The sequence below is a fragment of the Pseudophryne corroboree genome, chromosome 10 (assembly GCF_028390025.1).
Source record: "Pseudophryne corroboree isolate aPseCor3 chromosome 10, aPseCor3.hap2, whole genome shotgun sequence".
Taxonomy (NCBI): domain Eukaryota; kingdom Metazoa; phylum Chordata; class Amphibia; order Anura; family Myobatrachidae; genus Pseudophryne; species Pseudophryne corroboree.
Window position 1 is genome coordinate 191,747,158 of NC_086453.1, and position 25,794 is coordinate 191,772,951.

Genomic DNA, 25,794 nt, shown 5'->3' on the forward strand with positions numbered 1-25,794 from the left:
ATTTGTGCTTAGTAAATTCCCGTGTTGACACTTAGAAAAAAATAAATAAAAAAATCTGACAAAATCGGGACTTTAGTAAATAAACCCCATGGTTTTCTGGGTGTCTAGCTAGCTAACATGAGTCTGTTTTCCTAAAATACTGTAGGTCCCTTATTTATTTGCCTCTGCTAACCCTTTCTAAAGCATGTAGTTGGTTATCACAGAGGTCTTTGGGGTTAGTCCAGAAGGGATCCGGTCAGATCCTGGCAGTCGAAACACTGACGCCGGAATCACGACACTGTTCGGAATGCCGGTAATATATGTCTCTTAACAATAATTAATTTAAGCTGCTTGCAATGAAGGGGGTGGAAACATCATACAGTAGCACATGGACTGTGGCCAAAAATTTGGAATGATAGAAATAGCATTAATATAAATATAGCCAGGGCTCTGTGCATGACAAAGTTGTTTCCACTGTAACTATTGCCATGCTTCTGGTTGGTTTGAAGTAGCACATGGAATCCAATCACAAATGTGGGTATATTTCTAAACTATTGTAATGTTACTGATTGTTTAAAAGCATTCAGCAATCAAAGCAAAGGGACAGTGTAAAGACTAGTACACACTAGGCGATCCCCGCCGACATTGGCAAGTGCATACAAGGGACCGACGACGGGGGGGCGGAACGACGGCCATACTGCGGCCATAATGTGTATCAAGGGCTCTACCTGGCATATTGTGTATCAAGGGCTCTACCTGGCATAATGTGTATCAAGGGCTCTACCTGGCATAATGTGGGCTGTACCTGGCATAGGGGTCTATTCAATTATTGTCAGAATTTCAGACAAGTCGGAAAAACGTCACTTTCCAACTTTTTAGGTCGAATCTGGCCGTGGATCCACGTTTTTTGTTGTTGAATTTGCGGGTGTTTCCGACAGGTTTTTGGCCCGTTTTCGACAATGCTGATTCGACTTTAAAAAAGTCAGATCTCCATTGTTGAAAACAGGCAAAACCCTTTTGGAATAGCTCACAAATTGAATAGTGAATTGTTGGATCCTCTCCGTCAGAGAGGATCCGACACTAATTGAATGTACCCCATAATGTGTTTAAGCTGCTCTACCCAGCATAATGTATATCAGGGGCTCTACCTGGCATTATGTGGGCTCTACCTGGCATAATGTTTCTCAGGGCCTCTACTGTAGTGTAATGTGTGTAAGGGGTACTACTGTGTGGTGTAATGTGAATAACGGATAATACTGTGCTGTGTACTGTGAATTGGTACTGTTCTGTGGCCATGCCCCTTCTCGATAAAGTCATGCCCCTATATTTTGGGTACGCGCCTTCGGCGTGCACTGTCCCTGTTTTAAATATGGTGGGAAAGGGGGCTCCAAATCTTTTTCTGGCACAGGGCACCAAAATTTCTAGTTACGGCACTGGTCCAGGGTGACACCTTGGCAAGACCCTGCACACATCTATGACCTGCACCCAAATCTAACTCTCTCTGCACATGTTATATCTGCCCCACCTGCACTGCACATGGTTTTGCCCATTAGCGAAAATTTTTACTGCTGCGATCAGGTCCAAATTAAGCCCATAGTGAATACACATAAGACAGATATTAAGATCCGAGGAGTGGCCCTATCCAGGAGCATGCTGTCATTGACGATAGCTTCAGATCTTGACTACAGCAGGGAATATCAGAGGATACATCAAATGAGCAGCGCATTGAATCGTTATAATTCGTGGACAACGAACGATTTGCACTTTGCAAATCGCTCAGTGTGTGGGCACCATAACAAAGTTAAAACACGTCACAACCAGGAGGCATTTGATATGCTGGCTGTTGGGATCCCGGCGCTCAGCATACCGGCGCCAGAATCCCGACATCCGGTATACCGACAACTATTTTCTTTCTTAGGGTGTCTACGACACTCCTGGAGGGAGAATAAATAGCCACCGTGCCCGCAGTGTGGCAAGCATAGCGAGCCTGTAAGGGGCTGTTTTGCGCTCGCCCCGCTGCTGCCATACCGGCGGTCGGAATCTGTTAACATATGCTACCAGTACAATAGTTTGGAAGTGTTATAAATGAAAAGCACAGGGAAATGTCAGTGTTAATGGATTTTTTGTAATTATCCCATATCTGTGACCCAAGCATTGTATTCGTATGGCAAAAACGGCTAATGGGGGTAATTCCAAGTTGATCGCAGCAGGAATTTAGTTAGCAACTGGGCAAAACCATGTGCACTGCAGGGGAGGCAGATTTAACATGTGCAGAGAGAGTTAGATTTGGGTGTGGTGAGTTCAATCTGCAATCTAAATTGCAGTGTAAAAATAAAGCAGCCAGTATTTACCCTGCACAGAAACAAAATAACCCACCCAAATGTAACTCTCTCTGCACATGTTATATCTGCCCCCCCTGCAGTGCACATGGTTTTGCCCAACTGCTAAAAAGTTTCCTGCTGCGATCAACTTGGAATTACCCCCAATAATCGTGATTTTAGCCCAATGTTATTATCGGGCTATCCTATTGTAGATACAAATAAATTGTAACAATCTCGCATGCGCTTCAGATTGTCCAACAAACTGATCACATATTTGTTCCTCTCAATTTCCAAGAGATAATCCGTATATGTGAAAAAAAAAAGACATAAAACCATACGATAGTGTAACATTGCAATGTAAAATTTGCCTCCAGCAGGTGAGTATTTGAAGACAAGGGTGCAAACAGTCCCATCCAGGAGATCAAGATACCCGGATTCCGTTAAAGATTACTGCTGTGCAAACTCTTATACGTATGCTTACTTCATCAATGTCAGTGTCAAGCCCATAAAGGTTTCTTTACTGATTCTCCTTTTTTTCCACATTAATATATCATGTCCATCTCATATGTAAATAACGAGAAAAGGACTCAATTGTAGTCATATAAAATTGAACAAGACAAAACATAGAGTATGGATGGCAGTACCATAAAGATGAAATAGTTACAAGGACTGAAGAAGATGAAGGGTCTAATTAAGACCTGTTTGCACGCAGGCTATTTTTTGCACTGCTGCGACCAGGTAATCGCCGCCTACAGGGGAGGGGGTAAGGACTTTGCAGGGGTGCGATGGGCTGTGCAGTTTCTTACTGCAGGACTTACTCAGCCGCTGCGAAGATCCCTGCTATAGCTAACGTCAGGATCCCTCCCTGGAAACGGCCAGGCCCGCCTGCGTTTTCCAAGACATTCCCAGAAAACGGTCAGTTGACACCCCGGAACGGCCTCTTCCTGTCAATATTCTTGCGTTCGCCGCTGCGAACGCTTTTTTCGTTCTTTCCATCGCTGGCTGGTGATGGCCGTCACCTGAAGCGCCTGCGCATTACAGCCCTTACGCATGCGCAAATCAGACCCGGTCGCACGGCTGCGAAAAAAGGCAGCGTGCGATCGGGTCTGAATGACCCACGAAATCCGGGTATGTGCTTCAGTATGTATATGGTTTGTCGCCTGCCGGACCCCGTTAAAAAGGAGATTTATGGTAGACTTACATCTCTTAAATCTCTTTCTGCAGCTACATTGGTTCCACAGGGAAACATCGGGGTGTAGAGATGGATCTTGATCCAGGCACCAACAGGCTAAAGCTTTAGACTGTCCCAGGATGCATTGGGGCCTCCTTTATAACCCAGCCTACAGGCTCTGTGAGCTCAGTTTCGTTAACCAGTCCAATACAGGAGCAGGTAAAAGAGAAGTTACAGTAGATGTTAGTCACATAGAACCACGTTCTCACGACAGGAGAAGGGACTAACGCAGGGGTGGGCAATTATTTCAGCTGAGGGGCCACTTGACATTTCCTGTCAGTATCCGAGGGCCACATACAAAATAGCAGCTCGCCCCACTTGCCAAAAATATAGGGACGTGGCTTCATGTGGAAGGGGTGTGGGCAAAAAATAATACAGATTCATATTAGGCTGCACAATAGTCTCCATTATTCAAATTGCACCACACAGCACCACTTACACACATTACACCAGGTAGAGCCCCTTTTACACACATTACGGCAGGTAGAGAGCCTTTTTACACATTAACATTTTATTTAGGATAATTATTGTGCAGCAAGCAAATTATCCAGTGTCTTATGGCCCCTGGGGAAAGGTGTGACACGGTGACAGAACACGGTGGGGGTGACACAGTGACAGAACACGGTGGGGGTGACACGGTGACAGAACACGGTGGGGGTGACAGAACACGGGGGGTGTGACACAGTGACAGAACACGGTGGGGGTGACACGGTGACAGAACATGGGGGGTGTGACACAGTGACAGAACACGGGGAGGGGGGTGACAGTGACAGAACACGGGTGTGTGACACGGTGACAAAACACGGTGGAGGTGACACGGTGACAGAACACGGGGAGGGGGGTGACAGTGACAGAACACGGGTGTGTGACACAGTGACAGAAAACGGTGGGGGTGACACAGTGACAGAACACGGGGAGGGGGGGTGACAGTGACAGAACACGGATGTGTGACACGGTGACAGAACACGAGGGGTGTGACACAGTGAAAGAACACGGGGAGGGGGGGGTGACAGTGACAGAACATGGTGGGGGTGACACGGTTACAGAACACGGGGAGGGGGGTGACAGTGACAGAACACGGGGAGGGGGGTAACTGTGACAACACGGGGGGGGTGACACAGTGACAGAACACGGTGGGGTGACAGTGACAGAGCACGGATGTGTGACACAGTGACAGAACACGGGGGGTGTGACACAGTGAAAGAACACGGGGAGGGGGGGTGACAGAACACAGTGGGGGTGACAGTGACAGAACACGGGGGTGTGACATGGTGACAGAACATGGTGGGGTTGACAGCGACAGAACACGGGGAGGTGACACAGTGACAGAACACGGGGAGGTGACACAGTGACAGAACACGGGGGGGGGGTGACATAGTGACAGAACACGGGGGGGTGACAGTGACAGAACACGGGGAGGTGACACAGTGACAGAACACGGGGAGGTGACACAGTGACAGAACATGGGGGGTGTGACATAGTGACAGAACACGGGGGGTGTGACATAGTGACAGAACACGGGGGGGTGACAGTGACAGAACACGGGGGGGGGGGTTACACAGTGACAGAACACGGGGGGGGGGGGGTGACATAGTGACAGAACACGGGGGGGTGACATAGTGACAGAACATGGGGGTAACATGGTGATAGAACACGGGAGGGGTTGGTACAGCGAGAGCTAAAGATCTCTCCCCCAAACCTAAAAACAGTCTGACGCCACTGCCCGCACACACAATTATATGCACACTATCACACACACACACACACACACACACACACTTTCTTTTACTTTTCCCATTAACTTACTGATCTGGCTGGCAGTGGCAGGAAGGATGGATCTGTAGCAGTCTGGCTCTTGTCCCGTGTAGCTCCGCCCCCTGAGGTCCCGTGTAGCTCCGCCCCCTCATCTGCACTTAGCCCCGCCCCCTTCTCGGCTGAACACAGCCGTTGTCACTGGGGACTCTGGAGGAGGCTGCTACAACGCAGCAGCAGGAGCAGCAGGGGAGAGAGGCGCCGCTGGCAGCTTGGAGGTACTGCAGTGCAGAGCAATGACAAGCAGCTCAGCTGGTCGGGCCGCTTGTCATTGCTCGCTGGTGGGAGGCAGTGGGCCGGGCAGGATCGGTTTGCGGGCCGCATCCGGCCCGCGGGCCGTATTTTGCCCACCCCTAGACTAGCGGCTAATGCCATACAATCCCAGAGAAGCTAGGTGCATCAGGGTGGGCGCCCCGTGGAACCAATGTATCTAGCAGAAAGAGATTTAACAATGGTAAGTCTACCATAAATCTCCTTTCTTTTCTGCAGTGGGGCCACGACGGGCCATCCAAGAAGGTCCAACAGACCGAGTAGAATGGGATTTAATAGCAGCAGGAGCTGGGAGTCCAGTCTGTGCACAGGCTTGTGCAATCACCATTCTAATCCATCTGGCCAAAGTTTGCTTATTTGCAGGCCAGCCACTTTTGTGAAAACCAAAAAGTACAAAAAGGATATCTGACCTCCTGATAGAGGCAGTCCTCTCCACATATATAAGGAGAGCCCATACCACATCCAAAGACCGCTCTTTGGAGGACAAACCAGAAGAGATGAAAGCCGGAACCACAAACTCTTGGTTAAGGTGAAAAGATGACATCACCTTAGGTAAATAACCCGGGCGAGTTCTTCTCGAGAAGATCCGCGTACCAGTCCCTTCTTGGCCAGTCCGGAGCAATGAGTAATGCTTGAACCTTTTCCCTTTTTATACTTTTGAGAATTCTTGGGATCAAAGGAAGTGGAGGAAAAACGTACACCATCTGATAGACCCATTGAGTCATCAGAGTGTCTAACGCCACTGCCTATGGGTCTCTCGACCTGGAATAATACCGCTTGAGCTTCTTGTTGAGACGAGAGTCCATCATGTCGATTTGTGGATATCCACACCGACGTGTCAAGCACCTGAACACTTCCGGGTGAAGGCCCCACTCCCCCGGGTGCAGGTCGTGTCTGCTGAGGAAGTCTGCTTTCCAGTTGTCTACTCCCGGAAAGAAGACCGCTGACAACGCCACAGCGTCTTTTCTGCCCAGAGGAGAATTCTTGACACCTCTGACAATGCTGCTCTGCTTTGCGTTCCGCCCTGTCGGTTTATGTACGTCACTGCCGTCACATTGTCCAACTGGACCTGAATGGTCCGATGGTGAAGAAGATAAGAGGCCTGCAGAAGGGCGTTGTATATGGCCCTCAGTTCCAGAATGTTGATTGGAAGGATGTCTTCCTGACTTGACTATCTGCCTTGAAACTGCACCCCCTGGGTGACTGCTCCCCAACCTCTGAGGCTTGCATCCGTGGTTAACAGGATCCAGTCCTGAATTCCGAACTTCCGACCCTCGACGAGGTGAGAAATCTGTAGCCACCAAAGAAGGGAGATCCTGGCTTTTGGTGACAGACGGATCTTCTGGTGCATGTGAAGATGCGATCCGGACCATTTGTCCAACAGATCGAGCTGGAAGGGTCTTGCGTGAAACCTTCCGTACTGAAGCGCCACCATTTTCCCCAGAAGGCGAATGCATAGATGCACTGATATCCGGGTTGGCTTCAGGACATCCCGAACCATCGACTGCATTATCAATACCTTTTCCAACGGAAGGAACACTTTCTGCGACTCCATGTCCAGTATCATTCCCAGGAATGGGAGTCTCTTTGTTGGCTCTAGGTGAGATTTCGGAAGGTTCAGAATCCACCCGTGATCCTGGAGAAGTTTGGTTGAGATGCCAATGCTGTTCAGCAACCTCTCCCTGGAAGGCACCTTTATCCGAAGATCGTCCAGGTATGGAATTATATTCACTCCCTGCTTGCAGAGTATAAACATCATCTCTGCCATCACTTTGGTGAATACCCTCGGTGCCGTGGAGAGACCAAATGGCAGGGTCTGGAACTGGTAGTGACAGTCCTGCAGTGCAAACCGTAGATAAGCCTGATGAAGTGGCCAGATCAGAATGTGAAGGTACGAGTCCTTGATATCCAGAGACACAAGGAATTCCCCTTCCTCCAGACCGGAGATCACCGCTCTCAGAGACTCCATCTTGAACTTTAACACTCTTAAGAACGGGTTCAAGGACTTGAGGTTCAGAATTGATCGTACCGAACTGTCCGGTTTCGGTACTACGAACAAGTTGGAATAGTCCCTTTGTTGTGCAGATGAAGTGGAGCTGGAACAATGACTTGAGTCTGTACCAGTTTTTGGATGGCCTGCTGTAAAGTTATACTTGCCTCTTGTGAAGCTGGTAAGCCTGATTTGAAGAATCTGTGAGGTGGGAGGACTTGGAACTCCAGTCTGTAGCCTTGGGAAAATAAGAATTTACTCACCGGTAATTCTATTTCTCGTAGTCCGTAGTGGATGCTGGGAACTCCGTAAGGACCATGGGGAATAGACGGGCTCCGCAGGAGACTGGGCACTCTAAAAGAAAGATTAGGTACTATCTGGTGTGCACTGGCTCTTCCCTCTATGCCCCTCCTCCAGACCTCAGTTAGGGAAAGTGTGCCCAGAAGAGCTGACACAACAAGGAAAGGATTTGGAATCCAGGGTAAGACTCATACCAGCCACACCAATCACACTGTACAACTTGTGATAACCATACCCAGTTAACAGTATGAACAAAAACTGAGCCTCCATGTACGGATGGCTCATAACAATAACTCTTTAGTGAAGCAATAACTATATACATGTATTGCAGAGAGTCCGCACTTGGGACGGGCGCCCAGCATCCACTACGGACTACGAGAAATAGAATTACCGGTGAGTAAATTCTTATTTTCTCTGACGTCCTAGTGGATGCTGGGAACTCCGTAAGGACCATGGGGATTATACGAAAGCTCCCAAACGGGCAGGAGAGTGCGGATGACTCTGCAGCACCGAATGAGCAAACTCAAGGTCCTCCTCAGCCAGAGTATCAAACTTGTAGAATTTAGCAAATGTGTTTGAACCCGACCAAGTAGCATCTCGGCAAAGCTGTAAAGCTGAGACCCCTCGGGCAGCCGCCCAAGACGAGCCCACCTTCCTTGTGGAATGGGCTTTTACTGATTTAGGATGCGGCAGTCCAGCCGCAGAATGTGCCAGCTGAATCGTGCAACAGATCCAGCGAGCAATAGTTTGCTTTGAAGCAGGAGCACCCAGCTTGTTGGGTGCATGCAGGATAAATAGCGAGTCAGTTTTTCTGACTCCAGCCGTCCTGGAAACATAAATTTTCAAAGCCCGGACTACGTCCAGCAGCTTGGAATCCTCCAAGTCCCGAGTAGCCGCAGGCACCACAATAGGTTGGTTCAAATGAAACGCTGATACCACCTTTGGGAGAAAGTGGGGACGAGTCCTCAATTCTGCCCTGTCCATATGGAAGATCAGATATGGGCTTTTACATGACAAAGCCGCCAATTCTGACACACGCCTAGCCGAAGCTAAGGCCAACAGCATGACCACCTTCCACGTGAGATACTTTAGCTCCACGGTCTTAAGTGGCTCAAACCAGTGTGATTTCAGGAAATCCAACACAACGTTAAGATCCCAAGGTGCCACTGGAGGCACAAAAGGGGGCTGAATATGCAGCACTCCCTTAACAAACGTCTGAACTTCAGGCAGTGAAGCCAGTTCTTTTTGAAAGAAAATAGATAGGGCCGAAATCTGGACCTTTATGGACCCCAATTTTAGGCCCAGAGACACCCCTGACTGTAGGAAGTGCAGAAATCGACCCAGCTGGAATTCCTCTGTTGGGGCCTTCCTGGCCTCACACCAAGCGACATATTTCCGCCATATGCGGTGATAATGCTTTACTGTCACATCCTTCCTAGCTTTTATCAGCGTAGGAATCACTTCATCTGGAATGCCCTTTTCCGTTAGGATCCGGCGTTCAACCGCCATGCCGTCAAACGCAGCCGCGGTAAGTCTTGGAACAGACAGGGCCCCTGCTGTAACAGGTCCTGTCTGAAAGGCAGAGGCCATGGGTCCTCTGAGATCATGTCTTGTAGTTCTGGGTACCAAGTTCTTCTTGGCCAATCCGGAACGATGTGTATAGTTTTTACTCCTCTCTTTCTTACAATCCTCAGTACCTTGGGTATGAGAGGAAGAGGAGGGAACACATAAACCGACTGGTACACCCACGGTGTCACTAGTGCGTCCACAGCTATCGCCTGAGGGTCCCTTGACCTGGCGCAATATTTTTTTTAGCTTTTTGTTGAGGCGGGACGCCATCATGTCCACCTGTGGCAGTTCCCAGCGATTTACAATCTGTGTGAAGACTTCTTGATGAAGTCCCCACTCTCCCGGGTGGAGGTCGTGCCTGCTGAGGAAGTCTGCTTCCCAGTTGTCCACTCCCGGAATGAACACTGCTAGCACGTGATTCTCCGCCCATCGAAGAATCCTTGTGGCTTCTGCCATTGCCATCCTGCTTCTCGTGCCGCCCTGGCGGTTTACATGGGCGACCGCCGTGATGTTGTCTGACTGAATCAGTACAGGTTGGTTTTGAAGCAGGGGCTCTGCTTGACTCAGGGCGTTGTAAATGGCCCTTAGTTCCAGTATATTTATGTGTAGTGAAGTCTCCAGACTTGACCACTGTCCTTGGAAATTTCTTCCCTGAGTGACTGCCCCCCATCCTCTGAGGCTTGCATCCGTGGTCACCAGGACCCAGTCCTGTATGCCGAACCTGCGGCCCTCGAGAAGATGAGCACTCTGCAGCCACCACAGCAGAGACACCCTGGCCCTTGGGGACAGGGTGATCAACCGATGCATCTGAAGATGCGATCCGGACCATTTGTCCAACAGATCCCACTGAAAGATCCTTGCATGGAACCTGCCGAAGGGAATTGCTTCGTAAGAAGCCACCTTCTTTCCCAGGACTCGCGTGCAGTGATGCACCGATACCTGTTTTGGTTTCAGGAGGTCCATGACCAGAGATGACAATTCCTGGGCCTTCTCCACCGGGAGAAACACCTTCTTCTGTTCTGTGTCCAGAATCATGCCCAGGAAAAGCAGACGCGTCGCAGGAATCAGCTGCGACTTTGGGATATTCAGAATCCAGCCGTGCTGTTGCAACACTTCCTGAGAGAGTGCTACGCTGACCAACAACTGCTCTCTGGACCTCGCCTTTATGAGGAGATCGTCCAAGTACGGGATAATTATAACTCCCTTCTTCCGAAGGAGTATCATCATTTCGGCCATTACCTTGGTAAATATTCTCGGTGCCATGGAGAGACCAAACGGCAACGTCTGGAATTGGTAATGACAGTCTTGTACCACAAACCTGAGGTATTCCTGGTGAGGTGGGTAAATGGGGACATGCAAGTAAGCATCCTTGATGTCCAGCGACACCATAAAATCCCCCTCTTCCAGGCTTGCAATAACCGCCCTGAGCGATTCCATTTTGGACTTGAACTTCTTTATATAAGTGTTCAAGGATTTTAAATTCAGGATGGGTCTCACCGAACCATCCGGTTTCGGTACCACAAACATTGTGGAATAGTAACCCCTGCCCTGTTGAAGGAGGGGGACCTTGATTATCACCTGCTGGAGGTACAGCTTGTGAATTGCCGCCAGTACTACCTCCCTTTCCCTGGGAGCAGCTGGTAAGGCTGATTTGAGGTAACGGCGAGGGGGAGTCGCCTCGAACTCCAGCTTGTATCCCTGAGATACAATTTGTACAGCCCAGAGATCCACTTGTGAGCGAACCCACTGGTTGCTGAAGTTTCGGAGATGCGCCCCCACCGCACCTGGCTCCGCCTGTGGAGCCCCAACGTCATGCGGTGGACTTAGTGGAAGCAGGGGAGGATTTTTGTTCCTGGGAACTGGCTGCCTGGTGCAGTTTCTTTCCTCTACCCTTGCCTCTGGCCAGAAAGGATGCTCCTCTGACCCGCTTGCCTTTCTGAGGCCGAAAGGACTGCATTTGATAATACGGTGCTTTCTTAGGCTGTGAGGGAACCTGAGGTAAAAAAGTCGACTTCCCAGCAGTTTCTGTGGATACGAGGTCCGAGAGACCGTCCCCAAACAATTCCTCACCCTTATAAGGCAAAACCTCCATGTGTTTTTTAGAATCAGCATCACCTGTCCACTGCCGAGTCCATAATACTTTCCTGGCAGAAATGGACATTGCATTAATTCTAGATGCCAGCAGGCAAATGTCCCTCTGTGCATCCCGCATATATAAGACAACGTCTTTTATATGTTCGATGGTTAGCAACATAGTATCCCTGTCGAGGGAATCAATGTTGTCTGACAGGGTATCAGTCCATGCTGCTGCAGCACTACACATCCAGGCTGAAGCAATAGCAGGTCTCAGTAGAGTACCAGAGTGTGTATACACAGACTTCAGGATAGCTTCCTGCTTTCTATCCGCAGAATCCTTTAGGGCGGCCGTATCCTGAGACGGCAGTGCCACTCTTTTAGATAAGCGTGTTAGCGCCTTGTCCACCCTAGGGGATGTTTCCCAACGTAACCTATCCGTTGGCGGGAAAGGTTACGCCATCAGTAACCTCTTAGAAATTACTAGTTTCTTATCAGGGGAACTCCACGCTTCTTCACACAAATCATTTAATTCATCAGATGGGGGAAAAGTCACTGGCTGCTTTTTCTCCCCAAACATAATACCCCTCTTGGTGGTAACCGGGTTAATATCAGAAATGTGCAATACATCTTTCATTGCAGTAATCATGCATCGGATGGCTTTTGTAGACTGTACATTTGTCTCATCCTCATCTACACTGGAGTCAGACTCCGTGTCGACATCTGTGTCTACCATCAGAGCTAGCGGGCGTTTATGAGCCCCTGACGGCTTCTGAGTCGCCTGGGCAGGCGCGGGCTGAGACCCCGGCTGTCCCAAGGCTGCTGCGTCATCGAACCTTTTATGTAAGGAGTTGACACTGTCGGTTAAGACCTTCCACATATCCATCCAATCAGGTGTCGGCCCCGTCGGGGGCGACACCACACTTATCTGCCTCTGCTCCGCCTCCACGTAACCCTCCTCATCAAACATGTCGACACAGCCGTACCGACACACCGCACACACACAGGGAATGCTCAGACTGAGGACAGGACCCCACAAAGTCCTTTGGGGAGACAGAGAGAGAGTATGCCAGCACACACCACAGCGCTATATAACACAGGGATTTACACTGCTAATAAGTGATTTTCCCAATAGCTGCTTGTCTGTATCGATTTGCGCCTAAATTTATGTGCCCCCCCTCTCTTTTTAACCCGTCTTGTACCTGGATACTGCAGGGGAGAGCCTGGGGAGCATGCTTCCAGCGGAGCTGTGAAGGGAAAATGGCGCTGGTGTGCTGAGGAAGAAGGCCCCGCCCCCTCAGCGGCGGGCTTCTGTGCCGCGTTTTCTGTAAAGTAATGGCGGGGTTTTTTACACATATACAGTTAACTGACTGTATTATGTGTATTCTTTTGCCAAAAGGTATTGATATTGCTGCCCAGGGCGCAGGGCGCTCCCCCCCCCCCCAGCGCCCTGCACCCTACAGTGACCGGAGTGTGTGGTGTGCTGTCGGAGCAATGGCGCACAGCTGCAGTGCTGTGCGCTACCTTAATGAAGACAGGAGTCTTCTGCCGCCGATTTCATAGTTTCTTCTGTCTTCTGGCTCTGCAAGGGGGACGGCGGCGCGGCTCCGGGAACGGACGATCGAGGTCAGGCCCTGTGTTCGAACCCTCTGGAGCTAATGGTGTCCAGTAGCCTAAGAAGCACAAGCTAGCTGCACGCAGGTAGGTTTGCTTCTCTCCCCTCAGTCCCACGTAGCAGTGAGTCTGTTGCCAGCAGATCTCACCGAAAATAAAAAACCTAACAAATACTTTCTTTTCTAGAAAGCTCAGGAGAGCCCACTAGGAGCACCCAGCTCTGGCCGGGCACAGATTCTAACTGAGGTCTGGAGGAGGGGCATAGAGGGAGGAGCCAGTGCACACCAGATAGTACCTAATCTTTCTTTTAGAGTGCCCAGTCTCCTGCGGAGCCCGTCTATTCCCCATGGTCCTTACAGAGTTCCCAGCATCCACTAGGACGTCAGAGAAATAAGATCTATGACCCAAGGATCCCGGCACGAACTTGACCAGATGTGACTGAAGAATTTTAGTCGGGCTCCCACCTGACAGTCCTCCAGGCATCGCGGTCCACCGTCATGCGGAAGACTTTGAGGAATCAGAGCCTGAGCTCTGTTCCTGAGCACCTGCAGTTGCTGGTTTGCGTGGTTTACCTCTTGCACCTCTGGATCTTCCCTTAAACTTGGCTGTCCGAAAGGACTGTAAATTTAAAACTGAATAAGCTTTCCTGGCTGGGGGAACTGCGAAAGGTAGATACGTAGACATACCCGCAGTCGCTTTGGAAATCCATTTGTCTAGTTTGTCTCCAAACAAGGCCTCTCCTGTGAATGGTAGGCCTTCCATGCATTTCCTGAAGCCCGCATCAGCAGTCCACCGGCATAGCCACAAGCCCCTGCGTGCTGACACTTCCATAGCGGTGGTGTGTGCATTAAGCAAACCAATCTCTTCTATGGCGTCCACCATAAAGTTCGCAGAGTCCTGTATATGCTGCAGGAGTATAACAATATCCCCCCCTAGACAAGGAATCTAACCCCTCAATTAGGTTACCTGACCATTTTGCAATGGCTTTTGTGATCCACGCACATGCAATAGTGGGTCTTTGGGCCAACCCAGCAGCTGTGTACAATGATTTGAGTGTAGTCTCAATTTTACGATCAGCCGTGTCTTTTAGGGAGGCTGCACTAGGGACAGGGAATACAATTTTACGTGACAGCCTAGAGATTGATGCTTCCCCTATTGGTGGATTTTTTTCCTATCCTCTAGAAGAAAGGGAAAAGAGAGCAACCTTTTAGGGATTTGAAATTTCTTATCAGGATTAACCCACGGTTCTTCAAACAGGGTATTCAATTCCTTTGACGCAGAAAAAGTGACTTACATTAAAATAAGATTCCTCACACTCCTCTGACACCTTATCAGGAATTTGCAGAACATATTTGATAGCCTGTATAAGAGCCTCTATTCCCTGTGACAGAGTAGCATCCACCTCTCCAAATCCAACTCACCCTCCTCCATGTCTGACCCATCAGAGTCAGACTGCAGGATATGGGCCAGAGATCGTTTTTGCGGACAAATGGGAGGGGATTGAGACGCTGGTTTGGGGACTGAGTCTCTATTCATAAACTCATCCACAGTCTGTCTTAAGTATAGCGTCTCTTTCTCATTGCGGGATACCTTTGTAGAAATATTTGAGATCATTAATGGAATTAACTCACTCCGCTTCAGCCCCGCTATTCTAGGAAGGTGCACTGCCCTGAGTACCCAGTAGTGAGCCCCATGGTAAAGAGGAACACTCCGCTGTACAAGAAACACACTCTTTGCCTGACATAATGTAAATGTGACAGCACACACATACATACACAGGAAATGGTTAAGCACAATTAACCCACAAAGAGTCCTTCAGGGAGACACCGAGTTATTTGGAGCCAGCCCCCACCGCGCCCCTATCACTCATGCCAAGCTTAGCCGGGTCGCAGACTAAGTACCCTGATAGGGGACTTAGTACACTAATAATCACTCCCCCCCCCCCCACCCCCTGCTATGACCCCCTGGTACCGCTGAGGTAATCTGGAGTCTCTACGGAGGAGCTGCACGTCCCTGTCAGTCAGCATCTGTGTCCACTTAAGGGGGTGAATCGCGCTGGTGAGCCGCTGGATTCGCTCATAGTAAAGGCCCCGCCTCTTCAATGGCGCGCGGTCTTTCCGCTTTTTTTATACTGGCTGAGGTAATCTGGTGCCTAAAATGGAGAGGCTGTTTATGCCAGTGTGGGTACTGTGTACAGTGTACTGAGACGCAGCTGTGTACTGTATCTAGAGACACATTCCACCCCGGTTAGAAGCTGTGCGTCTCCGTACCCTCATGCCGCCATAATGGCCGGCGACCCGCTAGTCATGATGCCGGCTTAGTACTCACCAATCTTCATTCTTCTGGCTCTGTTAGGGGTGGTGGCGTGCTGCGGGAATGTACGCTCGCCGTGGTGGGGCTTGCAAATAGTTCCCTCAGGAGCTCAGTGTCCTATCAGCGGGTAACGGGACCATTAACCCTTCATGAGGATGGGCCCCCCCCTAAGTACCATGAAGCAGGCAGGCTGGTGCCACCATATTGCTTGTGGAACAATAAAGTTGTGTAGTGTTGACACTCCCATAATCCCTAGCTCAACTAAATGAAGATTGGTTGCCTAGCAACAGGGTTAATAAATGCTTTTATTCTAATTTTATAAGTAAAAAAGTGTGGTGGGTATCCAAATTCATAATCCTAGAAAAAACACACACAGTGCCCATAATGGAAGACATATATATGATGGCGTCATACTGAAGCACACACCAGGGTTTCATCTTCTTCAGTCCTTGTAACTATTTAATCTTCATGGTACGGTCATCCTACCATATGTTTTAACTGTAATTACATTTTGCCTTGTTTAATTTAAATCACTACAAGTACAAATGAGTCCTTTTCACGTTATTTACATATTAGATGGACATGATATATTAACATGGAAAAAAAAGAAGAAGCAGTAAAGAAACCTTTATGGGCTTGACACTGACATAGATGTAAGCATACATGTAAGAGTTTGCACAGCAGTCATTATATCATCGCACGCTGGGTGATCTAACGGGATCAGGGAATCTTGATCTCCTGGATGGGACTGTTTGCACCCTTCTCTTCCAATAATTACCTGCTGGAGGCAAAGTTTACATTGCAATATTACACTATCGTATGGTTTTATCTCCTTTTCTTTCCATATACACGGATTATCTCTTGGAAATTGAGAGGAACAAATTTGTGTCATCAGTTTGTTGGACAATCCGAAGTGCATGTGAGATTGTTACAATCTATTTGCATCTATAATATCTATGTAACTTTCTGTAACATTTCTGCTGATTTGAATTGCAGCGCCATAGGTTTGTTACTTGTTTATCCTATTGTAGCCTGTTTTTGCCGTGCAGTAATCTACCCACTATTGGCCGATAACACATGGGATTCGGGATAAATTCCCGGATCCATTTGTTATCGCCGCAAAAGCAGGTCTCCCGAGGGTGCATATTGCGGATTGTGCTTCGCGTGCGCATAATTCCCGATAAGTGCCGGCATCAGGGGATCAGCACACTGCATCGGGGCTAATAGTATAGTCCACGGCGAAACTATTAGCAGCGGTAAATTACCATTGCTAATAGGATATCCATAAAAACATCAAAAACACACAAGAAATGTCCATCATATGAAAATGTTCAGGCTACATGTAATGCCTTTCCAGTAAACATCTGCAAATTACATTAAAACTGCCCTGAGGTTTATTCTCCTATCTTGTAATAAGAACAAAGAAGAGTGCTGGTAAGATGTTATCTGCTGACACACCATATTTACAGCACTCATTTAAGACTTCATCCATTTGATGCTGCTGAAAAACAGAACACATAAAATGCTCAAAGCCAAAATAGGAATATGACCCGTAAAACTATGCTAATGACTTCCAGTAATGAGTTAGGGATTTACAGGGCCCAGCGACGTGTTGTTACATCACATAAAACGTTGACTCTAAACACTGAAACACATGCATTGAGACATTTAATCCTCATTTACAACTGACAAGGCAAAACAGCATTAAAGGGACTCACCAGATTGCCACTGACAGAGATCATGTGTGAGTGCAAGTGAGGACTTGTAGTACTGATGTGACTGAACTGTGCACCAATAAAACCCAATCAGATAAAGCTAGGAACCAGATTTTCATTTTAAAGAACCAGAGGATGAGACCACTAATTCGCATAGATCGCCACCCTTACGGCTGGTATACACGGGAGAGATGTGTACTGAGCGAACCGCTCAGCACACATCTCTCCCACCGCTCAGCACAGTTCGATGTGTGCTGAGCGATGCGGGGGAGGACGGGGGAGCGCTCATTTCACCCAGCAGGTGAAATGAGCGACGTGCTAGATTGGCCTGCATCCAGGCTCAATCTAGCACCGGCGATAGCGATGCGCAGGGCCGGGCATCGCTATCGCTGTGGTGGGTACACACGAGTGATCTGTGCTTAAAATCTAAGCAATCTAGTCAGATTGCTTAGATTTTAAGCATGGATCTCTCCGTGAGTACCCTCCTTAAGATATCCAGCACTAGAGATTTTCTAGCAGTAGAGTAAACGCAGCAATGTCAGTGTGGTAATTCTTTCTGCTATTGTTATATACTGTCCCATGACATTCTTCATATACAGGAAGATAACAGAATGGCCCCAGGTGCTGCCGAATCTGAATTTGTAATTTTACATACTGTACATATGAAAATGTGTCTGTTTACTTACATTGCTGGTGCTGTATTTGAAGTTACACGTATTTTAAGATTTGTGCAATTTAAATCTAGGATATATCAATCCCCAATCGCACCAGGGGGTAGATTTACTAAACTTCTAAAAATGAAAAGTGGTGGTGTTGTTTATAGCAGCCAATAAGAGTCTAGCTATCAATTCTCTACTGCAAACTAGAAAATGATTGAATCTGGTTGCTATGGGCAACACCAGCATTTTTGGATGTGCAGGTGCTCCTGCGATAAACGTTATCTTGCAGATGTGTCTCCATACCTCTACATGTCTAAATTTACTAATTCCAATCCACCTCACAAATCCCAAAGTTCTGGAAATATAAGACACAATGGGCAGTATTCAAATGATATATCATGCCCTATCTCCTTTCTAAAGTGGTCCCTGTTACCACGCATATCACATCCACAGTAATCAGGTTTAGCTGCGTAAAGGGTCGGGCGCCTCGCTACTCAATGGGTAGCTACCTGAAATGATTATACCACACCCATCAGCAGAAACACAACGGGTGTGGAAGGGCGCAGAAATAATTGAATACCGCCCATTGAATTAAAACTAATGGGCATATGTTGTACCCTGAGCAGTGTAACTAAATTTCTAATATTTTACGTTTCACAAGTAGACGTACAGTATATCCAACTAATTCTGGCTCACAGTTTAGATTATGTATACAGTGTACTTATATATAGATGGTTTGGGTTGCAGATGTTTTCTAAATGGCATGATTCCAAGCAGCAGGAGCAGGGGTGTAGCGAGGTCGGCACCGGTGGAGCTCATGCTTAAGCAGTCCCGCCATCGCTACTGCCAGTAGTTACACACTGTGCCTGTACATGGCGGTTGCGATGCAGAAGGCAGAAGAATGGATGCTCCCCAGTGCCCCCAGCACAATAAAGTTTTGTTTGATTTTTGGCACAGTGCGCCACGTCATAACGTCTGTGTGCTGTGACTGAAGAACAGCCACGAGGAGCTCAGCAATGCAGAAGAACCCGAGAACAGAGCAAGAGAGGTAAGTGCGGTTGCTGGAGAGAGACAGTGGGGAGGCAGCAACGGGGAGACACAGGGAGGGAGGCAGCCATCGGGAGATGCAGGGGGGGAAGCAGCAATGGAGAGATGCAGGGGAGAGGCAGCCATGGAGACACAAAGCGCATGGGGGGGGCATGGGGCAGCCATGAGGAGCCGTAGGGGTGGAGACAGCCATGGAGAGACAAGACACAAAGGGGGAGGTAGTCATGGGGAGATGCAGTGGGGAAGGAAGCCATGGGGAGACACAGGGTGGAGGCAGCCATGTAGAGACATGGGGGAGGCAGCCATGAAGAGACACTAGGGAGGCAGCCATAAGAGACATGGGGGAGGCAGTAACCATGAAGAGACACAGGGGGATGCTGAGACACAGGGTGAGGAGGAGATTGGGAGAGCAACAAAGTAAAGGGGAAGCTGAAACACAGGGTAAGGGGGAGGCTGAGAGTGACACAGTGAGGCGGAGACAGACACAAGGTGAGTGGGAGGCTGAGAGGGACACAGGGAGAGGGCAGGCTGAGAGATGAAGCTGGAGTGACAGGAGGCAGGTGGCTGGAAAGACACAGGGGGCAGAAGGCTGGATAGACACTGGGGGCAGGAGGCTGGAAAGACAGGAGGGAGGAGTAATAAGGGCAGGTGGCTGGAAAGACACAGGGGGCAGAAGGCTGGATAGACACTGGGGGCAGGAGGCTGGAAAGACAGGAGGGAGAAGTAATAAGGGCAGGAGGCTGGAAAGACAGGCCAGGAGGCTTTAGGCGACATGGGGCAAGAGGTGACACAGGAGACATGAGTCTGTTTGAACCTCTGTTGTATGATGTTGACATTGGTTATATTCCTACACAAACAGGCATCCAGACGATATGATCTCTACATGAACAGTGGATACCGACTAAAGCAGGGATGGGGAACCTTCGGCCCTCCAGCTGTTGATGAACTACACATCCCAGCCTGCCCTGTAACAGTTTTAGCATGGCCAAATAGCAAAACTGTAGCAAGGCATGCTGGTATGTGTAGTTCAACAACAACAGCTGGAGAGCCAAAGGTTCCCCACCCCTGGACTAAAGACACTCTCTGTTGTCCAGGGAGGATCAATTCCTTCAGAGGTTCCCCATTGCAGAGAAAGCACCATATAGATAAGGTGTATTTTTATTTAGTATATATATATATATATATATATATATATATATAGAGAGAGAGAGAGAGAGAGCTGTGGATTTTATTAGTGGAATTACTTTAGCGAGTTGGAATATCTAACCCTCCATGTCCCAGTGCGATACTGCCCCTAATATTTATTTTTGTTCCCCTTTAATTTAACTCCATATACACACTTGGGGGGAGGAAGGGCACCATAGCATGGATGTGCTCTGGACGCCATAGCTACACGCTACACCTCTGAGCAGGAGATGAGCTCCTAACTCCAACCACTAAACAGGAAGCCTACTGCAGTGCGGTGAGTTCATGCACCATGCACTGGATTGTGCTATCTGCTTACTATATCTATATATACAGTGGGTTTCTTTTTCTCCCACGTGGTGCTCCCGGACTGTTTATAAGTATTTGTTTGTAGTTCAGTCATAAACGGCTCAATTCAATTCAGCGCGGATTGAATAGCGTTGGGAATTAGCTCCCAGTGCTATTCAATTGAGCGCGCCGTCATGTTGGGGATGGCTGGTTCTCGCAGACTAAACAGGCTGTTTTGTCACGAGAACCGGCATTCCCAGTCTAAAGTGGCCAGCGCGATGCTGTTTCCACCACAGTAAGGGCAGAATTCAGCATCGCGCCAGCACTTTTGTTGGATTTCTGCTTGCAACCGAGGTGGGGTACGAAAAAAAATCCTGTCCTTAAGTGTCACAGCGCGCTGAATTGAATAGCATCGGGAGCTAATTCACGGCTCTATTCAATCTGTACTAAATTGAATCGAGGCAATAGAAAGAACCAAAGACTGTCCGATACAGTTGCTATTAGAAAAAAATATACATATATATATTTTTTAATATACATTTTTTACACAACCAAAATAGAAGGCAGTATAGAAACGTTCCCTTTAACCAAAGATTAAACAGTTATCATGACATAATTTCAAGTTTAGGCAATATTGGCAGGCTAAATGAACATCATTTACACTGCTCAGCAACTTCTGGGGGTGAAGCCCTGTAAGATGACATGCAGCTGTCAAAGAAGTTCTCCAACAGCAATACAATAAAATATCCATACACAAATAATTATAGCACTTTAAATACAAATGATATGAATATTATAACAAAATAAAATTAAAACAAATACATTTTTATTTTATTTATATCAAGAAAATTGGATTAAGGTCACAAGTCCCCTCGGAAGGCACTGCTTGTTACCCACCTAATGCCACAATTCCAAAAGAAGTCTCCTACGCTATAGTATATATACACAGAAAAGCAAGGAACAGCTACATAATAATCTTTTTTTTGCTGACAGCTGTAAGGGTGACATATGTCAAATCCTGACTCGGTGGAAGCTTTTGGGAGTCCTTTATGCTTTCTTACCATTTAGAGAGTGAAGCCCATTCAGTTTTGATTGGTGAATAGCAAAGTAGAGAAAGCAGATAATATCAATATGCTGTTGTCAGGTTCCCCCATGTAGAAAGGTGGTCAGACCAGGATATACTGTATCTCTGTGTTGTCATAAGACTTAATAGAGACACAACACGTGCACATGTAGAAATGATTCCGATTAGGTCCTATAAGTCCATCATGTCATGTATTAAATGATTGCAGACGGAGGACAAAATATAATTCTCCCTTGTAACAGTCAAATAAAAAAGGCTTGACTGAGGAGCACAAGGGTGCAGCTATAAAAGCCTTGTATCTGCCTCTAAATCCAGGCAGACTATTGCCAAATGCTAAGGATAGGAAAGAATTAACCACAGGGTATTTCATTCTTTTGTCCTGTAGCTACACAGATGTCTTACAGGCTTCTTCCCATGACAAGTCTGATAGGCTTAAAAAGGGCTGTACATCCGACTTACAACTACGCCTCCTCTCATTATAAATGCAAATGTTTAGAGTAACAGGTGTGGAACAGACGGATGCAATGGTCCCCATAATACCAGTGGCATTAACTGTAAAGACAGTGTGCTAGGTTTCATGGTACTGCACTGACAGTATTGTTTTCTCATCTTCTATTGATAAGTGTGCATTAAAGGGATTGCACTAAGCTAGCAAATACAACACAGTGTTCTAGGTAGTGTTTCTCCATAGAATTGCAATTGCCATCCAAATCCTACAGTAGCTATCATTAATCCAGAATGTGATAGATAAATGACCGAATCTGATTGGTTGATATGGGCAAAATCTCCACTTTTCCTTTTTAGAAGTTTGGTAACTATCCCCCATAGTCTCGATGTTATCAGCATTGCCTGTTTTAGCTATTATCAGTCCCAGCACAGTCTGTCTTGTGTATCCTCATAGACAGCCATGAATTTGCTCCTTTGTCTTAGTGCCCTGCTTTCTTGTCCTACAGTTACCCTTCCCCAGTTCTAGTCCTGTCTCCCTTGTCTGCCAACTCTAATTCAGCATTTTTCTTAAATCCAGTCCTGACTGCCTTAAGGAGCATCCTGAGAGAAAATGCAGCTGCTACAGCAAGAAAGCCACAATGACACCGAGAACTTGATTCTTCAGCTCACACGTCCTTCTCCCTTCCTAGTGTCCATGATGTGCCATCTGTCTTGCCTGTTAACCCTTGTCGTGTCTGTGTCCTGCTTTTGCTTGTATTGACACACTGAAATGTGGCAAGTCTGACAACCCATTATAGTTGTGACCTTTATTTGACTGGCTTTCTACGGACCTCATTTGTTTTCTCTTCACATGTCTCAGTTCTGTCTACTGCAGTCTCCCGCACTATGCTCAAGCCTCACAATCAACATCCTATATCTATATAATAAAAGGCTAACGCTGCTCCTCATCTTTATGGGGTAATTCAAGTGTTTTGCATGCCAGTGGCCACTAGATGGCGCCAGACATAGCAATTCAAGTGTTGCTCCGTTTGGGCGCGCACATTACCGTTATGTTGTTCCTTCATTTTGACAGGCTGGTAACTAGTTAAGCATATTTAGTCTGTCAATTTAAGCCAGTTTCCATTAATACAGGAGTGGGCAATAAGCAGCCATCCAGCTATTGCTTTACTACACATTCCAGCAAGCCCAGCCACAGTTTTAGCAGAGCATGCTCGGAGGTGTAGTCCCATAGCAGCTGGAGGGAGGGCGGGACGAGGGAGGGCAGGACGTGGGAGATCCTTGTTAACGACAGCCATGCTGCAGATGCAGCATGCCGTCGTTCCTCCCGCCGCCGCTGCCTGTCCCGGCCGCATCGTCAAGTGTGTATGCACTTGCTGATGCCGGACCCCTCGCCGGATCCCCGCTACCGCCAATATCGCGTCGGTGGGGATCGGGTAGTGTGTATGGGGCTTTAGAAAGACTGCAACATATGTGTATATGCAATAACGCATCTGTGTCTACAAGCAGAGAAGACTCATTCTCCTCAGAAATGGGGAAAAAATAATTACTATCCTCGTGCGTTGGGCCCCTAATTAATAAGGGTATGGGTCATTTGGTCGACCACACTTAGGTCGACAGTCATTAGGTCGACCACTATTGGTCGACAGTGACTAGGTCGACACCTGAAATAGGTCGACACAGTCATTAGGTTGACAGGAACAAGGTCGACATGAGTTTTTATTACTTTTTTTGGTGTTGTTTTCTTCGTAAAGTGACGGGGAACCCCAATTAGTGCACAGTGTCCCCTCGCATGGCTCGCATTACTCGCCATGCTTCGGGCAGGTTACTGTTCCCAATCGTAGTCCACGTGGATCGTAAAGTATGAAAAAGTATTAAAAAAAATAAAAAAAAATATATGTGAAAAACGCATGTTGACCTTTTTCCATGTCGACCTCGTGGCCATGTTGACCTCATGCATGTCGACCAATAGTGGTCGAGCTAATGACCGTATCCCATTAATATTTATGTGTCCCGAATCTTATAGCAAGGAAGTAAACATGGGTTAAAAAAGAATCTTCCTAAAACAGAGCATGTAAATACGTTTTTCTTTCTTACTCCATTCATTTTTAATCCAGACTTGACACACTTTTTTCCATTTTGTGTGGAATTAGTGTAACAATCTGCAATGGCAGTGCAGCAAAAGATATGATCCAATTTATTCTGCACAGAAACACACAGACTCCCCTGTGCTTTGTACCAGTAACCTTGTATTGTCAGCAAACAGCTCTGTAATCAAGAATGTTAATATGTGAACTTATGATCCTCAATCTTTACCCTACTCCCCCTCCACGTTCTATCCCACATAACAAACACTATATAAAAATACTTACAGTAAACATAAATATAAAAAAATGTCATAAAATGTGCTGGCTACAACAAAGCAGAATACTGGATCCACAACACCTAACAGCAGCTAGTTAGGCTTCCACTTTCAGTGTATGGGTTGAGATCTGCACTAAGATGGTGTGTAGGAAGCGTTGGGGTATGCTTGACCGGTGGGCGGGTTCCCGGCGGTCAGCATACAAAGTTATAAAAAATATTGGCTAAAATTACCTTCAGGCTGTGTGTATAAGGTGTATATGAAATATAAATGTATTCTGTGCTTAGACTTAGGTCCCATCACCATGATATCTCATTATGTTATGCAATTATTCCAAAATACGGAAAAATCCCATATCCAAAATACCTCTGGTCCCAAGCATTTTGGATAAGGGATACTCAACCTGTAATACAATAAATTTGCTAGGCAAGGTGTGCCTCTATGAGACTATAGGGCTACTCCTGTCCCTCGGGAACCTAGGCAGCAGTAAATAGTGTAAAAATTATCAGTGCTAATCAGTCTAATAGACTAAACCGTGCAGTTACACAGGTGTATAAATAAAATCTATCAGAATGAACAGAGGTAGTGCTGAGAATTTTGACACTATAAGACTGCCACTTTCGCCTGCAGGGTTCCTATAGTAGCCATGGACATGCTCCAAGCAGATCCCTAGTGGTTTGACCTGCACACATAATCACTGCATTAAGCCTCATTGCATGTCATACACAGACCAAAGAAAGAGACACACAGGGGGTCATTCAGATCCAAACGCTGCTGTGCATTTTTGCACAGCAGCGATTGGGTCTGACCTGCGCATGCGCCAGCGCCACAACATGCAGGCGCGAGGCCCCATCAGCAACGGGGAGTTCCGGACTGCAACGGGATGGACGATGAAAGCGATAGTACCGGCAATCGCAAGAAGATTGACCGGAGGAGGCCGTTTGTGGGAGTCAACTGACTGTTTCCATGGAGTGTCTGTGAAAACGCAGGTGTGTCGAGGCGTTTGAAGGGAGGATTCCTGACGTCAGTTCCATCCCGGATCATCGCAGTTGAAGAGTAAGTGCTGAGCTGTGCAGAGACTGCACAAACTTTTGTTTGTGCAGCTCTCTGCACAAGCGATCGCACCCCTGCACAGCGACTACCCCCTCCCCCTGTAGGTGGTGACTACCTGATCGCAGGGATGCAAAAAATGCATCCTATCGATCAGGTCTGAATTAGGACCACAGTCCAAACACATTCTCATTCCGAATGGATTCTCTGTAGTCCATACATTCCCATCTGAGTGAAGCATGATAGAAGGGATCTCCCAAACCCAGTTTTTCCTCAGACACTCAGCTTCCAGTTAGGACTCTCTCACTGGGGTAAATTTACTAAGATTCGTGTTTTCCCGTTTCAGGTCAAAGTTCAATCACAAATGACATCGAAAGTGTAAAACTGCAAGTTTTTGAATTTGTTACGATGGATTTACTAAGCTGTCGTATTCGGGTTTTTCTTTTGTTCCGATGTCGATGTCATTCGTGTTTTATTTTTTATTTTTA

At 47.4% G+C, this 25,794-nt stretch overlaps 1 protein-coding gene and 1 long non-coding RNA gene across 4 annotated transcripts in view; one reads left to right on the forward strand and one right to left on the reverse strand.

Moving 5' to 3' along the window:
- MIB2 (MIB E3 ubiquitin protein ligase 2) overlaps positions 1 to 25,794 on the reverse strand; it is a 304,417-nt gene that overhangs the window by 198,532 nt on the left and 80,091 nt on the right. Inside the window, exon 1 of one of the 3 annotated variants that reach the window (XM_063943003.1) lies at positions 21,428 to 21,695. The exons of the other annotated variants lie outside the window; for them this stretch is intronic. The gene's annotated coding sequence lies outside the window, so the exon portion shown is untranslated. Of the gene's footprint in view, positions 1 to 21,427; positions 21,696 to 25,794 lie in introns of those variants that run through there. 3 annotated transcript variants of the gene reach the window in all.
- On the forward strand, positions 15,839 to 22,711 carry LOC134966337 (uncharacterized). The gene is made up of 3 exons (XR_010188626.1): positions 15,839 to 15,943; positions 18,594 to 18,894; positions 22,475 to 22,711. It is a non-coding gene; the product is annotated as an uncharacterized LOC134966337 (long non-coding RNA).